The sequence below is a fragment of the Cololabis saira genome, chromosome 7 (assembly GCF_033807715.1).
Source record: "Cololabis saira isolate AMF1-May2022 chromosome 7, fColSai1.1, whole genome shotgun sequence".
Taxonomy (NCBI): domain Eukaryota; kingdom Metazoa; phylum Chordata; class Actinopteri; order Beloniformes; family Belonidae; genus Cololabis; species Cololabis saira.
The window spans coordinates 37,591,859-37,615,528 of NC_084593.1; positions in this window are offsets into that span (position 1 = coordinate 37,591,859).

Consider the following 23,670-nt stretch of genomic DNA (forward strand, 5'->3'; position numbering starts at 1 on the left):
ATTTTTGACTCTGAGCTCACTTTTATTCCACACATAAAGAATATCACGAAAATAGGTTTTTACCATCTTAAGAACATAGCCAGAGTCCGCCCGTTTCTCTCTCAGGCCAGCACGGAGGTGCTGATGCATGCTTTTATCTCTAGTCGTTTAGATTATTGTAATGCCCTGCTCTCTGGTCTTCCTAAAAAGAGTATTAAGAACTTACAGCTATTACAGAACTCAGCCGCTCGCGTGCTGACGAGGACCAGAGGGCGGGAGCACATTACACCTGTTTTAAAATCGCTGCATTGGCTCCCCGTCCGTTTCAGGATTAATTTTAAGGTTTGATTTTAAGGTTCTTTTACTGGTTTTTAAGTGTCTTAACGGTCTTGGGCCATCTTATTTATCTGATCTGCTTTTACTGTATCAACCCTCACGGACCCTGAGGTCCTCTGGTACCGGCCTTTTAACCATTCCCCGAACCGCGACCAAAACCCACGGTGAGGCTGCATTCAGCTATTATGGCCCTTCTTTATGGAACAGCCTGCCAGAGAACCTCAGGGCCGCAGAGAATGTTGATATTTTTAAAAGGAGGCTCAAGACACACCTTTTTAGTTTGGCTTTTATCTGATCTCATTTACCTAGTGTTTTTAGCTATGTATTGTGTGTACTTCTTTAGCTCTTTTATCATCTCTAAAACTTTAATCCATTTTAGTGACTTTTTACTTTATGTTATTTATTATTCATCTTAAGTTTTATATATATTTCTCTAAAATTTTACACTTTTAGGCATTTTTTACTTTCTTTTAATCTTTTAGTTTTTAGCTCCAGTGTTTCCTCAGGGGGGTCGTTCACACTGGGAGGTGTGCCTGCTCCGCCCATGGGGGTGTCGTCATGGGGATCCCTCAGGCCTGGGTAGCTGGGGGGGGGCTCCACCTTCTGTGTGGGGTCTGCCCCGGTCTGTCCGGGTTGGGGGGGTCTCTGTGGGGATGCTTCTGGTGGTCGTGGTCGGTGATGCCTCTCGGTGTGGACGGCCACCCATAGGTAGTGTTTTCCTCACCTGGATCGTTAGTGCTAAGCCATGTCGCCAGTCCACTTATTGTGTGTGTGTGTGTGTGGGTGTGGGCGTGTGAGTGTGTGCACAGGTATATGAGTGTGAGTGAGTGTGTGTGTACGCGTGGGGGGTGGGGCCGTATGGAATGTTTTAAATTGTGTTTTTTATTGTTATTTTATTCTGCATGTAAAGCACCATGTGTTGCATTTTATATTGTATGATTTGGCGCTATACAAATAAATAAAGTTTAAGTTTAAGTTTATTTACGTCTGATAAATAACTGAACTCTGCTCCTTGACATTATGAAGAGAGTTTGGACAGGTGATTTCCACAATTTGAACAGTTAATTGGCTCGTCCACTGTGTTCTGGGAAAGTTTAGCTGCATTCTCCATGTCTGCTCATCCTAATCAACGTCAGCGGTGGGGTTATTTTCAGAAGACTGATTCAGACATGTACCTTTCCTGTTAACAAAAGAAAAGACTTTACTTGATGTAGTTACTGGTTTCTTTTTCTCATTCAGTAAACAACAAAACACTAGTCTAAGAAGCAGACAACATCTGTCAAAGTTACAGGTTGTAGTCTCAGAATAAATACACATTCCCCGAACATTCCTCTCTTGAATCTCAATTTCTCCTGTTTTATTTGTTGGTCTTTTCCTCTTTCTTTCTATTCTTTTGTTGCACATTGATTGGGAGGTACTCTGGCATGTAGCTTTATCAGGGAGAAGGTAGTGTTTTGTAACACTTATATCCAAATGTAGAAGGATACAGGGAAACAGGCCTGTTGGCTAGAGTGGTTGTTGTTAAGCCTGTTTTGGATGACAAGTGATGAGTTAGTTTAATATTGTTTAAGCTAAAATATTTACCTAAAGGACTACTGTACATCTGACTCACTAAACTGTTGCTGAAGACCAAGCAGCAAAACATGCAGCTCTTCCACTGACCACTAGGGGCTGGCTCTAAAAGCAAGGCAGTCATCAATGACCCTAAGGTTAAAATGTCAAACAGAAATTAAAGCTGCGTGCAAAATTTGGTGACTTTTGTGGCATGTTTAGGTTGGCAAAAAGGCCCTCATTTCGTCCGAAAAATAAAAACAAGAAAAACGACCTTCGACCTTCGCACTGTAAGTGCCCGGGCCCTAATTAACATCTTTATCGCTGTTTACAAAGAGAAGTTTTGGTCTACATAACTATATACAGATGTGACAAACATACTGGGGGTGAATTTACATGCTGCATACAAAATACGTTTTATGCTTGTTTTATATTTTAGTTACAGCAACATTGCAGTGTGCTTGTTACTTGAATAAATAGCTCAGAGAGTATGTCTCTCTTATTTTAATGATAATATGCCTTGTTGTGCAGTTAACTGTTTACTGTGCAGACGGTCGTGTCCGGCTCTGGGTTGGCCTGGAGAAGTCCAGGGGTTTGTTCTGCCCATTTAGATAAACATTTTTGGTTTATGGTGGTCAGCTTCTGATAAGATATGTTTCCATACATGTGAAAAAAACATAGTTTCAAAACAACTCTTCAGAAACCCCTGAATAGCATCACAGATAACATGTCCAGTTGTTTTTATGTGCATGGTCATCTTAAGTGTCATTCTTCTAATTCCTTCATCGCAGGCTGGTCTAAGCTTGCCAACTAAGTTTGTAGATGTAGGAGCGTCCATGCAAATCCTTAAACTTTACTTGGTTTTGTATTGCCAAAGCCTTATGAAGTAACATCATATTCTTCTTCACATCATCTCCCAGAAAGAAATTCACCGATGAGCATGCAGACACCGAGCTCCTGGTGTGACACACAAATCAATATGTTAAGCAGCTGTATCAACAATTTATGATTGATTTAAGTATACTGTTCCTGTTTACAGAGCCAGTTAAGAGGGTGGTTAAAATAATGAAAATAAAATGATAACCTTTTCTTTAATGTTTGTATTTTAAGTCTGACAACAAGACAGGAAGGTCAAAACACAAAGAGTGACTTTTCTTTTTTTTAACCAGGGTCTCTTTAAAAACCTAAGTGCAGCAGAACTCAAGTGGATATAAAGTCAATGAGGACAGAAAGGATAAATACCTCATTACATTTTAAAAAGCCACTCAGCCTTTGAAGATACAGCAGCCCAAGGGTGTCTGTTCAGTTGGAGGTCTAAGTGTCAGGCAGATGGGATTTTTGTGTCACAATTTCCCAGAGTAACATGAGAGAGTAAACACTGCTACTGTTATCTCTTATTATCTGTATCAATTAAATTATCATCAACTTGCTCCCACTGCATCAATACATTGTTAAATTTAGCTGGTAATTAATCCATAGCATTTAATCTTCCATCTATTCTTTTCAGAGCCTAAGAATGTGTCATCTATAACACTAGAATTCCTGTTCTTATTAAAGTGTGGGGACTTGCCAGAGGATCCATGCCAGCAAAGTGAGAGGGTTTGAGTCAGTCAAATGTATCAATTTGTCTAGTGAGGGAGCATGATAGCTAGAAAACACTTTGAAAGGACTCCATAGGAAACAAACCCAAAGTGTCTTTATTAAAGGTAACAAAATACAGTCATTGAGTGAAACAGAATCCACAGTTTACATTATAGGTGAAGAAAAGTCAAACTCTGCTACCAAGAGGGTTGGGGTTTCATGTTGAAGGTTGCCATGGCGAGACTGAGCACAGCAGGAAGGTCCAAGGTAGTTCTAGTGCGTCAGCAAGGTCCATAAAAGGACAAACAGGGGTGTCAAGATGTACTTTTCAAGCTGGTGTGAAGATGCAGACAAAACAGGGATTGTTGAGAACCATAGATGTAGTGGTCTGTCAAGGATACTTGATGCAGTAGATGAAAAAACACATTATGCTTCCCTCCCTTCAAAGATCCTCAGTAGTACTTTGAGCTACAGTATCTATCGGAAATGATCAGAACGGTTATTAGAAACCCTTGAAATCCATTTAACTGTCCGGTGAAGTAGAGCTTGAAGTGGACTTCATGAGATAATAACAACCTAAAAGCCAAACCACTGATACGGACACAAGACCAAACAATTAATTATGCATGAAAACAGAACTGGGGTGCAGAAAAGTGGCAGCAGGTGCTTAAGACTGATGTGTCAGATATTTGGCCGGCATAAGAAGCAAGTTTGTTTGCCAAAGGGCTAGAGGGCCATACAAAATGAACGTCTGCAGGCAAGAGTGAAGTATTTTGAATATTCTTTTTACGTTTGAGACAGATTTTTTGCAAATGAAGGTAACTATTTCGTCAGGATTTTGAAACATATTAAATATTCAGTATTGAAAAATACAGTCAGACACTTGTGCATCATGAGATACTTTCAAGGCTCAAAATAAATGTGCATCATGCAGACTGGTAAAAAAAATTTTTTTCAATGTTTTAAAAGAACTGTCATAGCATGTTTTCTCTGACCTTGGCACAGTTCTGTAAGGCTGAAAACACACTGCTGCATGATGCTCCCAATGTATACAAGCACTATCCTCAGTATATACTGTATAGTAGGGCTGGGCGATTCTGGACAAAAATAAAATCCCGATTTTTTTTCTCTGAAAACCCGATTTTCGATTTCGATTTCGATTTTTTTGGTAAAACTACAAAATACAATGGAATAAATTGTTTCAAATATTTTATCTTTATTTTTAAAGAAAAATAGCAAACAAATTTCCCTATTGGGAATGAAGTGCAATTGAAAGATACTGTAAATCCTCCTTGAGTTTAGTAAAGTGACAACATTTACAATTTTCTTGACCAAACAAAGATGACTAGACGAGCTCTGTCTGTAATGCAGCCAGCTGCAAAAAAGGAAAATCCATTTTCCGATTTTCCTTTTTTTTAACATCGATTGTGATTAATAAATCCGATTTAGATTTAAAATTGATTAATCGCACAGCCCTACTGTATAGTAGTATACCCCTCTGTTGCCAACCTAGGGGGTTGAACCCTGGTCCTACTGGCACAAGCCCACATCTGTAACCACAAGCCCACCTCTGTAACCACAAGCCCACTTCTGTAACCACAAGCCCACCTCTGTAACCACAATCCCACCTCTGTAACCACAAGCCCTCCTCAGTAACCACAATCCCACCTCTGTAACCACAAGCCCACCTCTGTAACCACAAGCCCACCTCTGTAACCACAAGCCACCTCTGTAACCACAAGCCACCTCTGTAACCACAAGCCCTCCTCAGTAACCACAATCCCACCTCTGTAACCACAAGCCCACCTCTGTAACCACAAGCCACCTCTGTAACCACAAGCCCTCCTCAGTAACCACAATCCCACCTCTGTAACCACAAGCCCACCTCTGTAACCACAAGCCACCTCTGTAACCACTAGCCCACCTCTGTAACCACCAGCCCACCTCTGTAACCACTAGCCCACCTCTGTAACCACTAGCCCACCTCTGTAACCACAAGCCCACCTCTGTAACCACAAGCCCACCTCTGTAACCACAAGCCCACCTCTGTAACCACAAGCCCACCTCTGTAACCACAAGCCCACCTCTGTAACCACCAGCCCACCTCTGTAACCACAAGCCCACCTCTGTAACCACAAGCCCACCTCTGTAACCACAAGCCCACCTCTGTAACCACAAGCCCACCTCTGTAACCACAAGCCCACCTCTGTAACCACAAGCCCACCTCTGTAACCACAAGCCCACCTCTGTAACCACAAGCCCACCTCTGTAACCACTAGCCCACCACTACCCTGTGCATCAGGCCGGGAAGCACTGGGCAGCAAGTCAAGAGCCTCCAGACTTTCTATTAGCATACTTGTTTCATGCTAAAATTGATTATATTATACCCATAAAATGCTTACTATAAAAACGTCTGAAACATCTCGCCGGCATCTGCTCAAAATCATGTGTGGAAATGCACTTCTTAAACTTGATTTCTCACCTGAACAGCCAAGAGAGCCAGAGCTGTGCGTGGCTAGACTTAAACATTTTTTTTCTTTTCTATTTTCTTCCCTCATCCTCTCTCTTCATCTATTATTCTGCACACAAGAAAGACATCAGTAGTAAGAGGAGAGCTGCTGATCGGTGATGATTTACATGAAGGGAGCAAGTGGAAAAAAAATGTGTCTTCACAGGAGGCGCAAAGCTAGAAATTGGACAATAGAGTGGAGAGGCCTAGGGAAGGCTGGGGGGTACATAGTAAAAATAATGATAGTAATAATGGGCAGATTTTTCTGTCATTCATCAGTGTGCTTTTATCTTTTAAAATAGTTCTCCTTAATTGCAGTAAAGGTTACTTTAATCCTGAATTTTAGATGCAAATTTTAGAAAATCATATTCAGGCTCTAGGTACAGACACTGTTTATCAATTCCAATCATCCATCCACCATCATTCCATCCAACCACCCTTGGACCAAGAGTACGGTTCAATTAAATTCAGAAAAAAATAATAGCAAAAAGCTGCCTGGTTCCAATTTAACAAAATTCAGCATTTGCATTCTACTAAAGACTAAGTCGGTCATCAATTTGCGACCTACAGGTAGGATGTCCTGGGGCCAAGCGTACAGTACATGTGGACGCCCTTATGCTTGAAAATGGTGTTTGTAATAACAAAACACCACTTGGGTTCAGATTGGAGGGGCCGTTCCTCCCAATCACACCCTTCCAGGTCTCACTGTCATGGCCCACGTACGCATCGAAGTCCCCCAGCAGAACGAAGGAGTTCCTAGCAGGGACCCTCTCTTAAGCACCTCACCCAAGGACTCCAAAAAGGGAGGGGATTCTGAACTGATAAGCACTAACAACAGTCAGGACCTGTTCCTCCCCCAAAAGGTCGACCAGGCAGACATAACTGGTTCAACAGTTATGTCTGCCTGCACTGCGCCTTTCACTAACGGCGCTTTTCCACTAGTACCTACTCAGCCCGACTCGACTCGCCTCGGTTTTGCGCTTCTCCACTAGGGGTCTAACGTGCCTAACGTAGATACATTTTCTGTAACTATTGTGCTGAGGTTCTAAGCGGACTGAGTCGAGCTGTATCTGACATCATCACACTACAGGACAACGATTGGTCGGGGGGTTGGGAGTCAGACGTCAGAGTCAGCATGTGAACCTCAGCTGAAGAGCGACTCTGACGGCGGCTTCTTGTTAATTTTATTCGACAGGCAATGGCAGCGCAAAAGTCTGTTTCATGGTCCAACTCTGAGGTGCAGATGTTCATAAACCTGGTGTCTGAGGAGAGAACTAAAAATGGATCTAGACAGGCGATGAGAAACGACAAGATCCACCAGGATCTCTGTCACTTCATAGCTGCTTGCGGCTCCCAACAGACTTTTCAGCAGCGCTGAGACAAACAAACAAAAAAAAAAAGCGCTGCCGCTTGAAGCTTCTCTAACACTCATTTTTTAACTTTGTATCGAACACAAGCCACAGACCCAGCAGCACATATATAATCTCCTCCAGGTTCTACATCTTTAGTGGCCGAGTTGAGTCGAACCGAGCTGAGTTGAGTAGAGACGAGTAGGTACTAGTGTAAAAGCACCATTTGGCAACTCCAGAGTGGATCAGAGCCCAACCTCTCTCAAGGAAACTGGCTTGAGCCTAAGGCCTGAGTTATGGTTCTGCGTCAATATGACGCGTACCTCCTCTGCCCACGCCTTCACTGACGCGTACCTCACAAAAATTGTAACTACGCGTCGAGGCGACGCAGACCAAACGCTGGCCGAGAGGGCTGTGATTGGTTTGCTTGGTAGCAACGCATTTCCGGTTTGAAGCCGTGAACTTTCAGCGCTCTTTTCTTCGTGTATGTGTGATTTTTTTTTGTTTTGTTTTTTTGCACAATAGTTGTCTTTATCTCTTTGATTCACTGTGACCGTAAAAGTCGGATAAACCATTCAGGAAAAGATCGCGACCTAGTGGTCGCAGGGGGTACTGCACCGCAGCAAAATAGAGTGACAGGGAAGTCCGAAGGGTTCACGACGGCGTCAGGATGACGGCGTAGGCACGACGTAGGCACGGCGTAGGCACGGCGTAGGCACGGCGTAGGCACGGCGTAGGCACGGCGTAGGCACGGCGTAGGCACGGCGTAGGCACGACGTAGGCACGGCGTAGGCACGGCGTAGGCACGGCGTAGGCACGGCGTCAATTTGACACAGAACCATAATTCAGCCTTAAGCCATGTGTAGAGGGGAGTCCGACTAATCATGAATGTATGCATGTATGCATGACTTGATGATCCGTAATAGTGATTTCAACTTCAGATAAAGTAAAAAAGAAATTCTCTGAACATATACAGTATAAGAGGTTAAATTCACAGTTTTTATCTTGTTTTCAGATCGACTATTTCAGCACAACTGAGCAGAATATTCTGACCTGACAAAATGTACATGCGGCATAATATTTTTCCCCAAAGTAATTTTAAAAGAAGAAAGGCTGTCATCTTTTTAATATCAACATACAAAAAAATATAATCTTGGAGGACTGGGGCTGTAGCTGTCTCTTAATTCTTAACAATAATACAGTGTATCATTGTGTACATTTCCGCTCCATAATGCTTACTCACTCTGACGTTAAATCTCATTGTGGCCATTCTTGTCGCTCAGTTACATTAGTTCTGTTGCATTAATATGAAGCATCAATGCTGATGTGTGCATCAATTAACATGGCAGGGACAGGTTCCAAGAGATGTGGGTAAGTTCACAGGTTCAGCCAAACATTTCTTATCTTCGGCTGGCAGCTGGATGTGGCTTAAACAACTCTGTTTAATACCCGTGGCTGTTTTGTGATAAAAGCCATACTCTCGTCACTTCTCTAACCCTGTAGCTTTGCTTCTCCTCTGAAAGCTGCTGCTGATTAGCTGGAGAATGTAAACCACACATTGTCTGTCCTCTGCCATCTTCCATCCTTCATCATCAGTCATATCAGATTCACATTTGTAGTTTTTTTTCCTCCTACTCTTTTCATGGTGTGCATTAAGACAGTTTTTTTTTTCTTTCCAGTTGAAGCACAGTTTAAGTAGTGCAAATGAACACCTCACTGCAGTCCTACTGGTATTCTCCAAACTATAGTTGTGGAGAATCTCTATTTTAAAACTTCACATCATCCACTAACAAAGACAGACAGCTTAGTGACTCATAGCCAATCTTGTTCTGCCATACGATGTTTGGCCCTACAGGAGGATTCAATTTAGTCACTCCCAGACATGAGGGCCTACCACAGTAATGCACAGAACTTTGAGAAGCCACAGATGACATATCGGCCAACTCTCTGAGGCTGAACTTTTGAAACTTTTAATGGACTTAGACGTCATGGAGCCCATGATTTGTCCTTATTTTCGACATTTGGTGCAGACTGAGTGCAATAAATATTTGGTATTGATGGAATGGTTCCATGAGCATGACATTTGATGGTTTTTGTGACCCACCTGGCCTTTCATCTTCTGTAGCGAAATTGTCTTGTTCAAATTGTCTCATTTGACCAATACTTTCATCCATGATGATCTATTTTGGTGGATGAATCCTGTGATCTCGACTTTTAAAGTCTAATAGGGGAGCTCTAAAATCAAAGTTGTCCTTAAAAGACGGATGGTAAATAAAAATCTTCCTAGTTTTGTCTTTATTAGACTTTCAAACTACTTTTTGCAGCATTGAAACAATAATCCCTCATTAATACTGTTCTTGATACAGTAGGAGGTTGACTAATAAATACACAGGGCTCCTGATAGATCACTGATTTCTTGCTTTCTCCAGTTACTTCATGTCTCTTTGACCCTTACACGAATCCACACATGCACAGACACACACACACACTGCAGATAATAACTGTGCCGAGGGATCCAATTCGATGACTATTAGGGGTCATAATGTGTTGCTGCCTGGCTCTGGCCAGTGCTGCTTCTGTGTTAACAACTAAACATCTGTGATTGCTTAAAGCTAACCATGGCTGGACCAATTCTCAGAAGTAATACTGTTTTGTGAAACCTGTGGAACTGAATCTATATAAAAGCTGTTCACCTCACACTACACAAACATTGCACTAAACTTGCAATGATAAATCCAAAACAGCCAAATAAAGTGATTTATAGAGTAAATAGCAATGTTTTCCCTTTGGAAAAATAAAATGTGTATACTCAACTGAGTACTAAAAGAAAAAAAAAGACTTAGCCATAGACCACAATGGTAATGTTACTTGCAGGATTGAGAACTAGATTTAAAAAGAGTAGGACTGTGTGTGATATCTTAGGTGATACCAAAGCTGTAAAGAGTCAAAGGTTCACTTTTCAGTCGTGAGATTGTGTTGAGCGATGTCAGGCTGGTAACAAAAAATGGCAACCTGACCAATATGGGGCCCTAAGCGAAATGTTATTTGGAGGCCCCCCCGCCCTCACACCTCTCCCCATCCCAACTGTCATTGGTATAAAATGGCCACATAACATCATGTCATTTAACTCAACAACCTTTGTTAATAATAACAGATGTGTGGTATGTATAGATAAAGTAGTTGACTGTACACATCAAATAAAAATAAAATAAAATCAACCTAAAATAAATAAATAAATAAATATAAAAAAATAAAACTGAAATAAACAAATCCGAGCCACAAATAGCCATCAATCACTCAAAAGAATGTTACTTCCACCACCGCATTCCCCCAAAAAACTGAAAGCAGGTCTAGCAGGTCTGAAATCAGGACTAAAGATGCACGTGTGCCTTTTACAAATGCACATTAATCTTCTTAAAAATAGTCAAACTTCTTAACAAAAATAAATTTATATAAAACTAAAGCCAATTTATTATATATTGCTAAAGTGTATAGCTTATATACGAACAACTGGTAATTTTACCACTCTCTTCAACAGAGGTGAATGCATGGGGCGTTACCAAGGCGTTCAATAAATGTTCATTAGGACCGCTGGAAAAAAATTTCACCAGTCTAGACAGATATTTCCTCTAATTAGTGGCAGATTAGGTGTCTGTGCCATAAAATTTTATTTCAACAACATGTCCACCTTCAAGTGAAGTTTCCTGCGTTTTGCCTTTTTTTCTTCTCCTGCTCCCTCTTTTGAACGACATGTTGTAATCTCATTTTCTGTAGCCCTGCAAGAGCCTGTCTGCACGCACCCCTCTGATTGGTCAGGTGCCAATCATTGCGCAGTCAGTTTACAGATCTCTTTTCTCTCCTCCGCCTCAGGAAGCTCATATGCGCATCCATTACGCATGTGCGCTACCGTGCAAATGTGTCCTCTCGCACAAAATGTGGCCCCCGTTGGAAGATGAGACCCTACGCAGAGCACGTGTTCTGCGTTCAGGGAGGGGCGGGCAACACTAACATCCCATACTTTGCAAATATATTGAAATACCATGTAATTTTAAAAATACAGTGATATTTTACTTTAATTTCACTAGGGTTTAGAATGAGATAGAAGAGAATCATTTCTACCCATATCCAGAAAGTGATTAGTTGTCCTTACCAATAAATTTGGTCAGGAAACAAACAAAAAGAAAATCTCTTTCGATGAATCGGTTTGTTTCCATGGAGCAAAGACTCTCAGGCAACACTCTGATTAAGAAACCACCATGTAAACAGCAACCTTGATCTAAATAAGGTAATTAATGGAGTTAGCCATAATTGGATGAAAGCATGTGGAGCATGCAGATCATGGCGGTATTATGAAGACATGTAAACACCTTAATGAAAATACGGTGTCCTGTTGGGATTTTCATTAAATTATCTATGTAGTTGTGAACTTTTTGAAGATGACAACAAGAGCAACACGGAAATACTTAGCAATAAACATGAGATGCTATATTTGAAGCTTTGGATAATTTAGGAGCAAAACACTCACAGTGGTATATGGTATCATTATGTGCATGTACTAAATCCTGGAGGAAATGCCAGAAGAAGTGTCGTGCTGAGTTTTGCATCAGTGCAGAGAAAGTTTAATGGGAATGTTCCTGCCAAAGCAAAAGCTAAACGATACTCTTTAACACATAAACCTAAAATATTAAATTAATATTCTTAAAGCAACATATGAGGGAGTTGCAAACTATATTAACATGTTTATATATATATATATATATATATATATATATATATATATATATATATATATATATATATATATATAGTTTGCAACTCCCTCATCCCCCAACAATGTACGAGAACAAATATAAACATAGGATAAAATAAAGATATAAAATATAGTGTCTAGCTGGTAACTGTACCTGAAGTGAGGAGTTATACATTTTGATGGCCACTGGCGATATGATTTCCTTTGATGCTCTGTGGTCCAGCAGGGTACAATAAGTCTTTTACTGAAGGTCCTTCTTTGGCTGATCAGCACATCATGGAGAGGATTTGAGGAGTTGTCCAGTGTGGATTTTATTCTGGACATTTCTTCAAAACTGTGTTCAAAACTGTTTCTTCAAACAGTTGTGCTCCCCAGGAAGCCCATTGGAACTGTATGTCAATCAAAGTTAGCTGTGGCAACGACCTCCTTCAGCCAATCGCCTCCAAAACAGCTGCAGAGCTGCCGGCAGATGTTCATAGTGGAATGTCCCGTTTCATATGTTGATTTGATATTGAAATAAAACATTTCTGTTGCATTTAGCCAACGTTAGATTAGTACAAACTGCTGAGAGCGTCGGTTAGCTTGGCAGGATGACAACTACGGAGGATGTGATAATAGTTAGCCACTGGCTGAGCCAACTGTCAATCAGTCAAATACTTAAATAAGTGTATTGTTTTATTGTTTACACAAAGTGACTTTAGACAGGTTTCTTCATTGGCTTGTGAAGTCAGCTCTTAAGACCCACCTGTTCTGACTGTTCTGTTCTGTCCTGTTCGGCTTTAAATCTTGATTAAAATGTATTACAATTTTTATTAGAATTTTCTTGGTTTTATACTTTTTTACATTTTGAAATGGGAGTCAGTGGGGATTGACTCAGTCAACCCCCAGTGGTCAGTTGAGGAACTGCAACGAATCTTACTTCCATGTGGGAGTCAACCCTATGTGATGTGCAAAATGTGATTTAGTCTTTTCAGACTCAGTAATGCCAGAAACGGCCTCCACATTTCCATAAGATCTATTTATGACTTTCCCATGTTCAAACAAATTTCCTTCATCCTTGAAACAAAAACATCTTGTCCACCTACCGTTTCCAGTTTAAAAGGACGAGTTTGCACCTACAGACAACTTCTGTTGTAATAGACGCTATATAAATAAAATTAAATTGAATTTAATTGAAAACCCCGAAGTTAGATGGTTGGCGCTTGGTCCACACTGCACACAATTATTGTTCCTCTTTTTTTATTTGCATCATGTATGATGATGTAGTTTGGGACCCTTCTAGGGGCTATAGGCAGCATTGTCCACATATATTAATAAACAAATCTGGACATTTTTTTCTGTGTTTTCAGGTGTGGACATAGCGCTATGAATTGGTGTTCTTTTATTAATGTTTACATCTACACTATGGTTGGATTAAAGTTGCAAAGCCTTTTAGAAAGTATCTCCTTGTCAGTAATTACTTGCATTTACTATTACATAACTTATAAATAATCATATAATTGTAATCAGAAAAAAATAAAACAAATGTCAACTTAATATAGCATTGCTGAAATGAACAAAAAAACAGTTTTATATACTATAATATATAAAATAAGAGGTGGGGCTAATTTCTCTCCACCAATGTCCGACGCAAACCTGGTCCTTGTTTTAACTCATCATTTAATGCATATACCATATTTCATGGCAAAACATTCAGCGCTTGTTGAACTCAATTAAACTCATAAATGTAAAGCAGGATGACTATAAATACAAAACACAGAATGTCTTCAAGTAGATTTGGACATTTATTGTGACTAAGCATGATTGCGTGCAGCGTGTCCAGGTAGCTGACAAATAATTATTGTCATCCTTAATCCTTGTGATTACAAGCAGCTAAGCTGTTTTACAGCAGCATGGCCCACAGTCCAATTGTGGGCATCAAACCAGACTATAGTTATTTCATTCATGTTTGCCAAGACGTTTCCACAATTTCAGCCTCAAGGAAACATCCACCAGCTCTGAGTGATAATATCAGTATCAAAAGGCAGTGTTTTGCCAAGTATGCTATAGTTCTTCTACTTCTTGGTTAATTGAGCCTCCAGTACTCCCATGGAATTAATACAATGTCAAACAAGAAATGTAGTATTACAGAATAAAGAGAAGATAGAATTGTAATAATAAATTGAAGCTGCAAATTCAACTGAGTGCAACCTGAGACACCATACTGAATATATACAGTGTATATTTGCATATAAGTGCTATTTGACTTATCGTTGTAACACACTGTAACTGTATCTGTCAGTAAAAAACGATCAGACAAACGTCCACTTTACCCGACTTCACAGAATTGTGACAGAACTTGGAAGACACCTTTATGGAGGTTTGAGCAGGTACTTTTCGGCTGCTCCCATCAAAGAAATCTCACAACCCGGGCACATGAACTGGTCGTCTGAAAGTTACTCTAGCTAAAAGTCTCCATTAGAGAAGTCAGAAGTGTGGCTGCAGCCAAAAAAGCAAAGCTATATCTAATGCAATTTCATGCACCACAGTGTTTTGTGCAGCTTAACTTACACTGGGTCCCAAATGCAGGATGGAGCGTGATAGGGGCAGTAACGCAGACTGAGGGTGGAGTGGAGCAGTGACAGATGTTTTGCTGTGCCTGATCAAGCTATTGAACTCTATTTGATGTACTTCCAGAGAATATTAACATTTTTTTATATGCTACTTTGGATTTTTCAATACAAATGTACAAAATCATCACAAAATAGAGAACCTATGGGTGGTGACTGAGGGGTTACATAAAAGGAGGCCAGAACTTAAATCCAACATAGCAGTGCAAAATGTGATTTAGTCTCTTCAAGTAAGGCCAGGAATGGTCTCCACATTTCCATAAAATGTGTTTGTGACTTTCCCATTTTCAAACAAATTTCCTTCATCCTTGAAACAAAAAATGTTGTCCACCTACCGTTTCCAGTTTAAAAGGAGCAGTTTTTCTGGGCTCTCACCATCCCCCGCTTTAAGTAATCGTTTTTTGTGAGGGGGAAGCTTTTTTGTCTGGTTGTGATAACCAAATATAGCCAAGAAACAATGGTTTGATGCTTACACAATACTGCAAAGAAAACCAATGAAGTGTATCACACCAGAATTTGTTTAGAGGACACCTCCATAATAAAAGGTCCTTCAGCAACACCACAGTTCCCACACATCAGGGAAAACTGATTCTTATATCTTACTAAGTTTTAGGGGTGTAACAATATATCGTGCCACGAAATTTCGATATTGGGTTATTAATATTAATCTATTGTGTTGACTAGTAACGACCGCGCCTCGCCCCGCCGACCAAAATCTTCCTCCACTCAGGAGAAACTAGTCCCATTTTGTGGGACCGTTTTGAGCTCTGAACTTTTACTTATGTAAGTCTGGTGTAGAGTTAAGCCTTACCTTATTAAATTAAACCTTTTTGGGGTCGTGAGTAGGATAAACACGGGGAAACTTCTGCTGTGTACCAGTGTACTTTAATGTCCCTCAACAGTGTAGGATTTTAGAACATCAACACAGCACCTAGTGCCGTACTGTGGCGTATCACTCCGCCCATTCTAAAACATACTAATCACTACAGATAAACTGACTAGTGTCATTATAGTCCCTGATTTACATCAGAATATAAAGAATATATTTATAAAATAATGAACCCTGAATTGCCAAAATAACCTTCTTAACAAAAATAAATCTCCTCTTACACTTATAAGGTGAGCATGAATCAATCTTTTTATGATGTAAAATTGTATGTATTTATTTACTTTTATTTATTTATTTAATTTTAGTTGTTAAATTAGAAATAAAAAAAGTCAAATCATACATGAGAGAAACTATTCAGTTTGTGGCAAAATATTATTACTTGTATGAAACTGAAGATTCATAATGCAAACCTGACATTTACTTTTAGTTCAGTTTGTGGAAAATGGTTGGCCTGGCTTTCTCTTTAAAACTTTAACAGTTATAAAGCATTACAAACTGTAACAATAGAGCAAACGCACAGTATCGTTTTGTATTTTGTGTCTTTCAAATAAAAGAGAATTTTTTCCAGTCATATGTTCCTCATTCAAGGTTGTTAAAAAAATACTGCTATAATATCGTATTGTATCGTTATCGTGACCTCAATATCGTGTATCGTACCGTATCGTGAGATTAGTGTATCGTTACACCCCTACTAAGTTTGTTCTGAGAGTAACACATTCTATCTTCCACCTTGAAATGGATTAAGGGAATTAATTGAACACTTTTGTATGTAGGACAAGCTTTCTTCTCACAATTCCTCAAGACACATTCACACCCAAAACTCACCCAAGCTTCCCTTAAGCTACGTTAACACTGCAGGTCTTAATGCGCAAATCAATTTTTTCACCGAAATCTGATTTTTTCGCATGGTGATTTACATTATCATTTAATATTTAATCAACCTTAAGTGTGTACGGTACGTTGCCCTGAAGTGAGACGCATGTGCAAAGGAAAACACAACGTCAAGTAGTTTGTGGTGTTTCCAGAAGTGAATGTGGATGCTTCACGTGTTTCTCTAGCAATATGGAAGTACTTGCACAGTCAGAACAAACAAAATTATGACCAACTGATGAAGGACAGAAGGAGATTATGAATAAGGAGAGCACAAATGTTAATGGTGGACTTTTGTGCAGCACTGGCTGCTACCTCTGTGTAGAGGTGTGTGTGGATGCGGAGTCAGAACCAGGAGCGGTGGGATTGCGACATGAGGGTATTCACTGACACAGCATTTATCTGTAATTTCAGGATATCGAGGAAGACTTTTGAATATATGTTTCAGCAACTCTCCTCTAGATTTTCAAGACGAAACACTCATCTCCTGTGACGTCAAAGTCAGATGAAAGGCAACATGACCGTCCTTACTTCAGTCGCTTCGACACAGATCGGATATGTATCCAATTTAGGACCATATATGAAAGTGGCCTAGGTCGGAGTAGAAAAAAATCACCTCTGCACCGCTCAGCCTTTCATTTAAAAATGATATGAGCCACATGCCACACGCAAAAAATCTGATCTGAGCTGCCTTGGTTGACTGGTATCTGCTGGAACTACTTACAAAATGTGTTTATGTATGTTATATTACCAGGGGATAACCAGTTCAGCAATTGGAAAGTTGGGGGTAAAGGCCCTCTTCATTATCTGGTTTTATTCACACAATACCCTTTTCCACCAAACCGGTTCCAGGACTGGTTTTGGGCCTGTGCTGGTGCTGGTTCACAACTCGTTCAACTTGTGAACTGGTTTGAGTTTTCATAACTCAGGGTGCTATGGGCAGCCACGTCATTACGTCTCTGCAAACGTCAGTTATGTTGCTGCATTTGCATTGGCGTGAAAATTGAAGCAAAAACAACGTATTTGCTCTAATACGGACTTGGTCCGCCCTACAGATTGGTCCACCCTATCGCTAAAAGACAGGTTGTCTCCTCCACACACCACTGCTGCTTTGCTGCATCCAGATTAATTTGTCGCTTATTTGAAAATGGCGCCGTCTCGCAGTCTTGCTATTGCGGTTGGTCTTAACAACTCTGCCCCTTCCGCTTACGTTCTTCCGCGGTTCTTTCCTCTAGCCTAGCAAAGAGTTGGTGCTACCTCGGAACCAGTTTTTCTAGCCTTGAGCCAGTTCTTTGTCTGTGGAAACAGAAAGCCCAGTTCCAAACTCAGCACTGGCCCAGAACCAGCCCTGGAACCGGTTTGGTGGAAAAAGGGTAAGAGAGGTCATTGCAACCCAGTCTCACATTAAATGTACTACATACAAAATCTTAGTGTGTATTTCAAAAAAGTATTTTCAATACTGGTGAAGAAAGCTACATCTGAATCTAAATCACACCTCTGTACTTTCTCATTCTGTTTCGTTTTACCAAAAACAATTGAGAAAAAATGATAGAAAGTCTAAAAGTAATTCAGAAGTTAGTTCAGAAATTGCTCACAGGCAGTCCCTGAGGAGGAGGCTAAACTGCGGCTGAAAACATTAATGCATTAACATCATAAAAACATAATGGTCCCAGACTGTCTCGCCTGTGATGAGCTGGGAGAGGTTCCTGCAAGCCCTGTGAGCCTACACAGGAATAAGTGGGTATAGCAAATGGATAGATGGATGGTTGGGTCCCAGAATGGATCCAAACTTGTGTCTCCTGGGTAAAAATTGTGACATAGATACCACTTCCAGTCCTATTAAAGCAGCTGGACTTTTGGGAAAAAGTTATGGGTGGATTAGGCAGTGCCTGCAAAATATTTAATAATCATATACTTTTTGAGAGTACACAACCAAAAAGCTCTCAGCCTCTTTATTCTAAATTCCATCAAAACCACATGTCCATAATCACAGAGTATCGTCTTTCTTTGTATGACCCTCACCAGTTTTTACTGTGTTGTCAGCCAGTGAGGCGTTCAGTATGTTAGTGCCATTTGTTGGCATCAGCACAGACATATCAAGGCAACTCCATCTCTAGCTCGCTGGTTACACCAGTCAAGCGGAATGAGTATGCATGAGACCAGTGAGTGTAACTTCCATTGAGAAGTACAGAAAATCTAGTCAAACAAACAATTTCACTCCACTCAAGCAAAACAACTGAGCACGTCTTTTACAATGCCCCTGCCACCACAGATAATAGATGCTTTGTAACGCTGGAAACACTTGGAGTGTAAAAACAATTTGAACCGATAAGACGAAATTGTCTCTTGAAGTGATCACCTACTCAACCTTAAAGACCTTGATGCACCAAACTGATGGCCAGCCACCGGCAGCGTTGGGAACATTGAACATCTGTCACATTGTGTGGGTCTGTGTGCCCAAAGTTTCAAACAAGGGCAATCCTCGCTTTTGGCTTTTGAAACCAGCCTAGATGTGAGAAACTATATGCAAAATAATCAGTTCCTATAAATGACTATTTGGAGCTGGATCCAAAAAAGAGTTTTTCCTTTAGAAAACCAATTGGTCATGCCACAAAAGGGTTTGTCTAGTTCTTTTCCTGCTATTGGCTTCAAATCTTCATATAGTCCTCATATAATGTTGTTGCTACTTCAATAACAAGGATAAATGTGCATCCTTTCCTCACCCAAGAGACCCAGTATATCCCCCAGCTATCTGAGATATATAAACAGAAACAACAAGCACAAATATTCACTTACTTAAATTACCAGTGTGTTTACTGTCAGCAGTGGAGCCACTTTGTTCTTGATGTGTGGGAGGTGACAGGTGCAACTTCTATAATACTGCATTAACCTCTTGTAAACTACTCAGGTCTGATGCTGGAGCAGAATCAGTTTTTTTTTTTTGTCTTTCCAGTCATAATCTTTTCATTGTTCTAAAGAGGAATTTAGTCAAATTAACATTGAGTTTACAGCAAACTAAGTTTAAGATATCTCTCAGTTCAGAGCTGGTGTTTTGTGACATTATTAAGCTGGCAATTCCTCTCCCAATAATAAATTGATCACTTTTGGGTAAAGGGCATGAGTTCTGTTTTACTGCATGTTTACTGTTACCATCATGGGAAACGTTCAACAGGGCAAAAAAAAAAATACTCAATTCATTTTCAAACATAAGCTGCTATGCACTGTTGCCCCTTCAAATACCCCCTTGCTGAATGCTACCACAAATCCTCAGTGAGCCACAAGATCAATATTGAAAAAAATAAAAAAAAAATAGGGCAAATGGAGCAGCGGCCAACCACAAAACCTCTTGGTTGTAAGATGCCTTCATCCTTCCATGTATTCCAGCCACACTTCATGACTGCTGTCACAAGTGATTTATGATTCTTTATGGCTCTACACATCACTATCAATCACTGTCGACGGAATTATTGGCCATTGCTTTTACATTGCGTGTACTTTGCCTCCTCCAGGTCAAATTGACGTTTATTTTTCTTCGGCAGTTTCCAGTTCAATGCTTGTGAACTGCTATGGCTATGCACCTGAAAAGCAGCCGGATTTATCCAAGAAGAAGTCCTGTATTTAATTTGCACAGCGAGCCGGCAGCGTGTTGAGAAAGACTTGATACTAGCCAATTGTTGCTCCTGCTGTCAGGAAGAGGCAAGGCTCCTTTGTTAAATGCCTTGCTGTTGACAAGTATTATGACCGTGAGCAGAATTGAAAACCCTGGTAGACAGATTTCATTCAGCATACTGATGAATCACAGACTCCTTGCTGGTACCTTACATTTAAAAAAAGTTCAAAGCTGCTGAAAATACCGCTACGACTCGGGCTCCCTGTGTCCATTATAGTCAAGAGGACCTTGACTTGACACAACGTAAAACAACAGCCGTCAGCTTTGCTCAACAAACCTTTATTTAGTTGTAAACAGTCAGAGGTGCATGACTAAACAAAAGACCTAGAAGGTGATAAATGAGTGTTGACACAGAGATGGGAGTAAAAACTTAAAGCTTTGTAGGAAAGCTGTTGTTTTGATTTAGAGAACATATACGTATATACGCAAATAAATATGCATTTATTTGTCTGAGTTTCTGACTTTTGGAAAGAAAGACTTCACTTCACCCCAGTGTTTGAGCAAAAGATCAATACTGGATTATAAAGAGCCTAACTGGATCAGTAGACACACACATTCACACCTACACACACATACACACACTCAGATAAACAGGGATGAGATGGATGAGCAGGCAAAGCAGAGTAACTCCTAAGGTCAAGAATCTGGAAGACTCCTCTGTGTAGTCTTTTTGTGTTTCTCTCCATCTACATGAGGCTTTCAAATTGTGCATCTACTTGGAGTGTTTTATCCGGGATCAAATATCAGTAAAGCCAGTTAATGTATGAGTATAATCATGGTGTAACCAGCCGGGGTAATGAGGTGATTCTTTAGCTTTATAATAAATAATGAACACATTCTTCAATGACTTCACACGATATGTGGGATCTATTTAACCACTGTAATTAAAAGCACTGAAAGTAATTTTAAGAGTGCAGTTTCATTCTCATCAAAAGGTATTTGTTTATTAAGGTACTCTGAGAACAAGGTTATACAGTTAGTGGTGAGTTTCTTCACTCTTAGTATATATATATGTATATGTAGCATCTAGTAACGTGATAATTTACTCATCATGTAAACCAAACAATGTCATACCTTAAATCATAAAATACCATTAACATTAATTAACATTTACTCCAGACAGATACGGTAGGCGTTACTCTGAGGCTGACACAAGTACCTTGCCTCTGGGGTCTTGGATCAAGTGTCACAGACAACAGAAAAAGCCTCCCAGCATGTACCAGCTTGAACATAAATCTGCACAGGAACTACATAATCACCAATCCTATCTAACTATGAATGCATAATACTAATGCAGAGTAACAATGTCCAAAGCCAAATGGACAAAAGTACCACTGCATTTCTTTACAAATGATTCCAACCCAGTGATATGAAAGAAAACATGGTGACAGCTGGCCACAGCCAATGGGTTGCTGACTGTCACTTTAGCTACTTAGCATTTAGCATCGTCGAGTTCTGAGCTGTGAATAAAGACCTAACTGCTGCGACCAATTTTCGAGTTGACCTGGAAGAGTCTGGGGCTAAAATTAGCAAAGCTATCCTTGCCTTACCTTTGAAGCAACTGGGTCCTCCAGTCAAACAACTTTAACAAAGTTAACAAACCGGGCCAGTGACATCCAAAGCCAGTATTGCCAGAGCTGAAACAACAACAAATGGAGGACTTCTGGGACCTGTAGTCCCTCAGCCCACCATCTGTGTGGCTACGCCAAGCAGGATTGCATCTACCTGCAGGTGACCGTAACTGGCCCAGTCCTACAAGCAGCTGTATGGGGGCCAAAGGCCAAAAGTTTAGCTTATTTGAAAATAAAATTTGAACCTGAAAATTCTTTTTTACAGTTTCAATTTTTTTTTTTCAGTTTCAGAACTTTTTATTTCAGTTTCAAATCTTTTTTTCAGTTTCAGATCTTTTTTTCAGTTTCACATCTTTTTTTCAGTTTCAGATCTTTTTTTTTCAGTTTCACATCTTTTTTTTTCAGTTTCACATCTTTTTTTCAGTTTCACATCTTTTTTTTTCAGTTTCAAATCTTTTTTTTCAGTTTCAAATCTTTTTTTTTCAGTTTCAAATTTTTTTTTCAGTTTCAGACTTTTGGCCCCGATGTGGCGTGGGGGCGTGGCATCAACTGAGAGGGGCATGGCATCATGAGTGACAGCATAAGACAGAAGGCGGGGGACGTTCCTCAGTCATGTTGCCTTCAGGAAACGTAGGTTCGTAGTTTATTGCTTTTATACTGCGATTGGTGCCAAGTACGGTCTAAAACAGCTTTTTAAACATAAATGTGTCACTAGTATCCGTTTTTTCCACTGCCAATCACGTGAATATAGTGAATATACAGTGTTGAATCATACTTCTACTGATAACTTCTGCAACCTACGTTTCCTGAAGGCAACATGACTGAGGAACGTCCCCCGCCTTCTCTGTTATGCTGTCACTCATGATGCCACGCCCCTCTCAGTTGATGCCACGCCCCCCACGCCACATCGGGGCCAAAAGTCTGAAACTGAAAACAAAATTTTAAACTGAAAAAAAAGATTTGAAACTGAAAAAAAAGAAGTGAAACTGAAAATAAAAGATGTGAAACTGAAAAAAAAAGATTTGAAACTGAAATAAAAAGTTCTGAAACTGAAAAAAAGATCTGATACCGAAAAAAAAAAATTGAAACTTTAAAAAATAATTTTCAGGTTCAAATTTTATTTTCAAATTAGCAAAACTTTTGGCCTTGATTTGGCTCCATACAGCTGGCCCTTCTATGCTAGTCCCACTTTCAGATCTGGCATCACTTGTTTTTGAAATTATTTCAGCTGTAACGTTTGATATAAGGCTGTTCAGACAGATTTGATCAGAATCAGGGCCGTTTCCACTCGTGGGAGTTCTGGGTAGATTTTTCCGGGCATTTGTGAGTGTCTCTATTACCAGGTGTTGTGGAATTTATCAAACCAGTTCAGAAGTCCGCTTTGTGGTTTTTATGAGGTTTTATTGAGCCGGCGGTGAGCGTGTCTACACAGGCCAGAGGTCTGGTAGAAATGCTGACCTCGAGTGAGGTTGTAATCAGATTCTTATACAACAAGGAGTTTAACAAATGCAGGAATACACTAATCAGGCAAGAGACAAAAAGTAATTTACAGTCGGATGTGAATCGGGCCAAATGTCATTATCAGACATTTGGCATGACTGACACAGACCTCCAAATCACCCCATGGGGTGCTCTCTTGATTCCTGTCTGTTTGAACCAACTTCCAGGTGTCGGGATCTGCCCGGGGGGTAGGAAGTTGAGTAGCAAGTTGTAGCTTCCTCAAAAGGTCTTGAGTCCAGTTCAAAGCCCTGCAGGAGGTAGGACTGGGGCGACCTCCCCCTGCAGGGGGCCAAGCTGTCAAAATTCTTCATCAATTCACAATTTTTTTTTTTTTTTTCTTTTTGTTGAATTACAGTGGAGTATTTTGCAAGTGAACCTTAAACATGTGATCAGAAGTCAAATAACAACAAGCCAACAAAACAAATTCAAATACTGTGGCATTGCGGGTATAAATGTACAACATTCAGTTTTAATGACAGCACAAGTTCCCCCTTGAGAAGCTAATA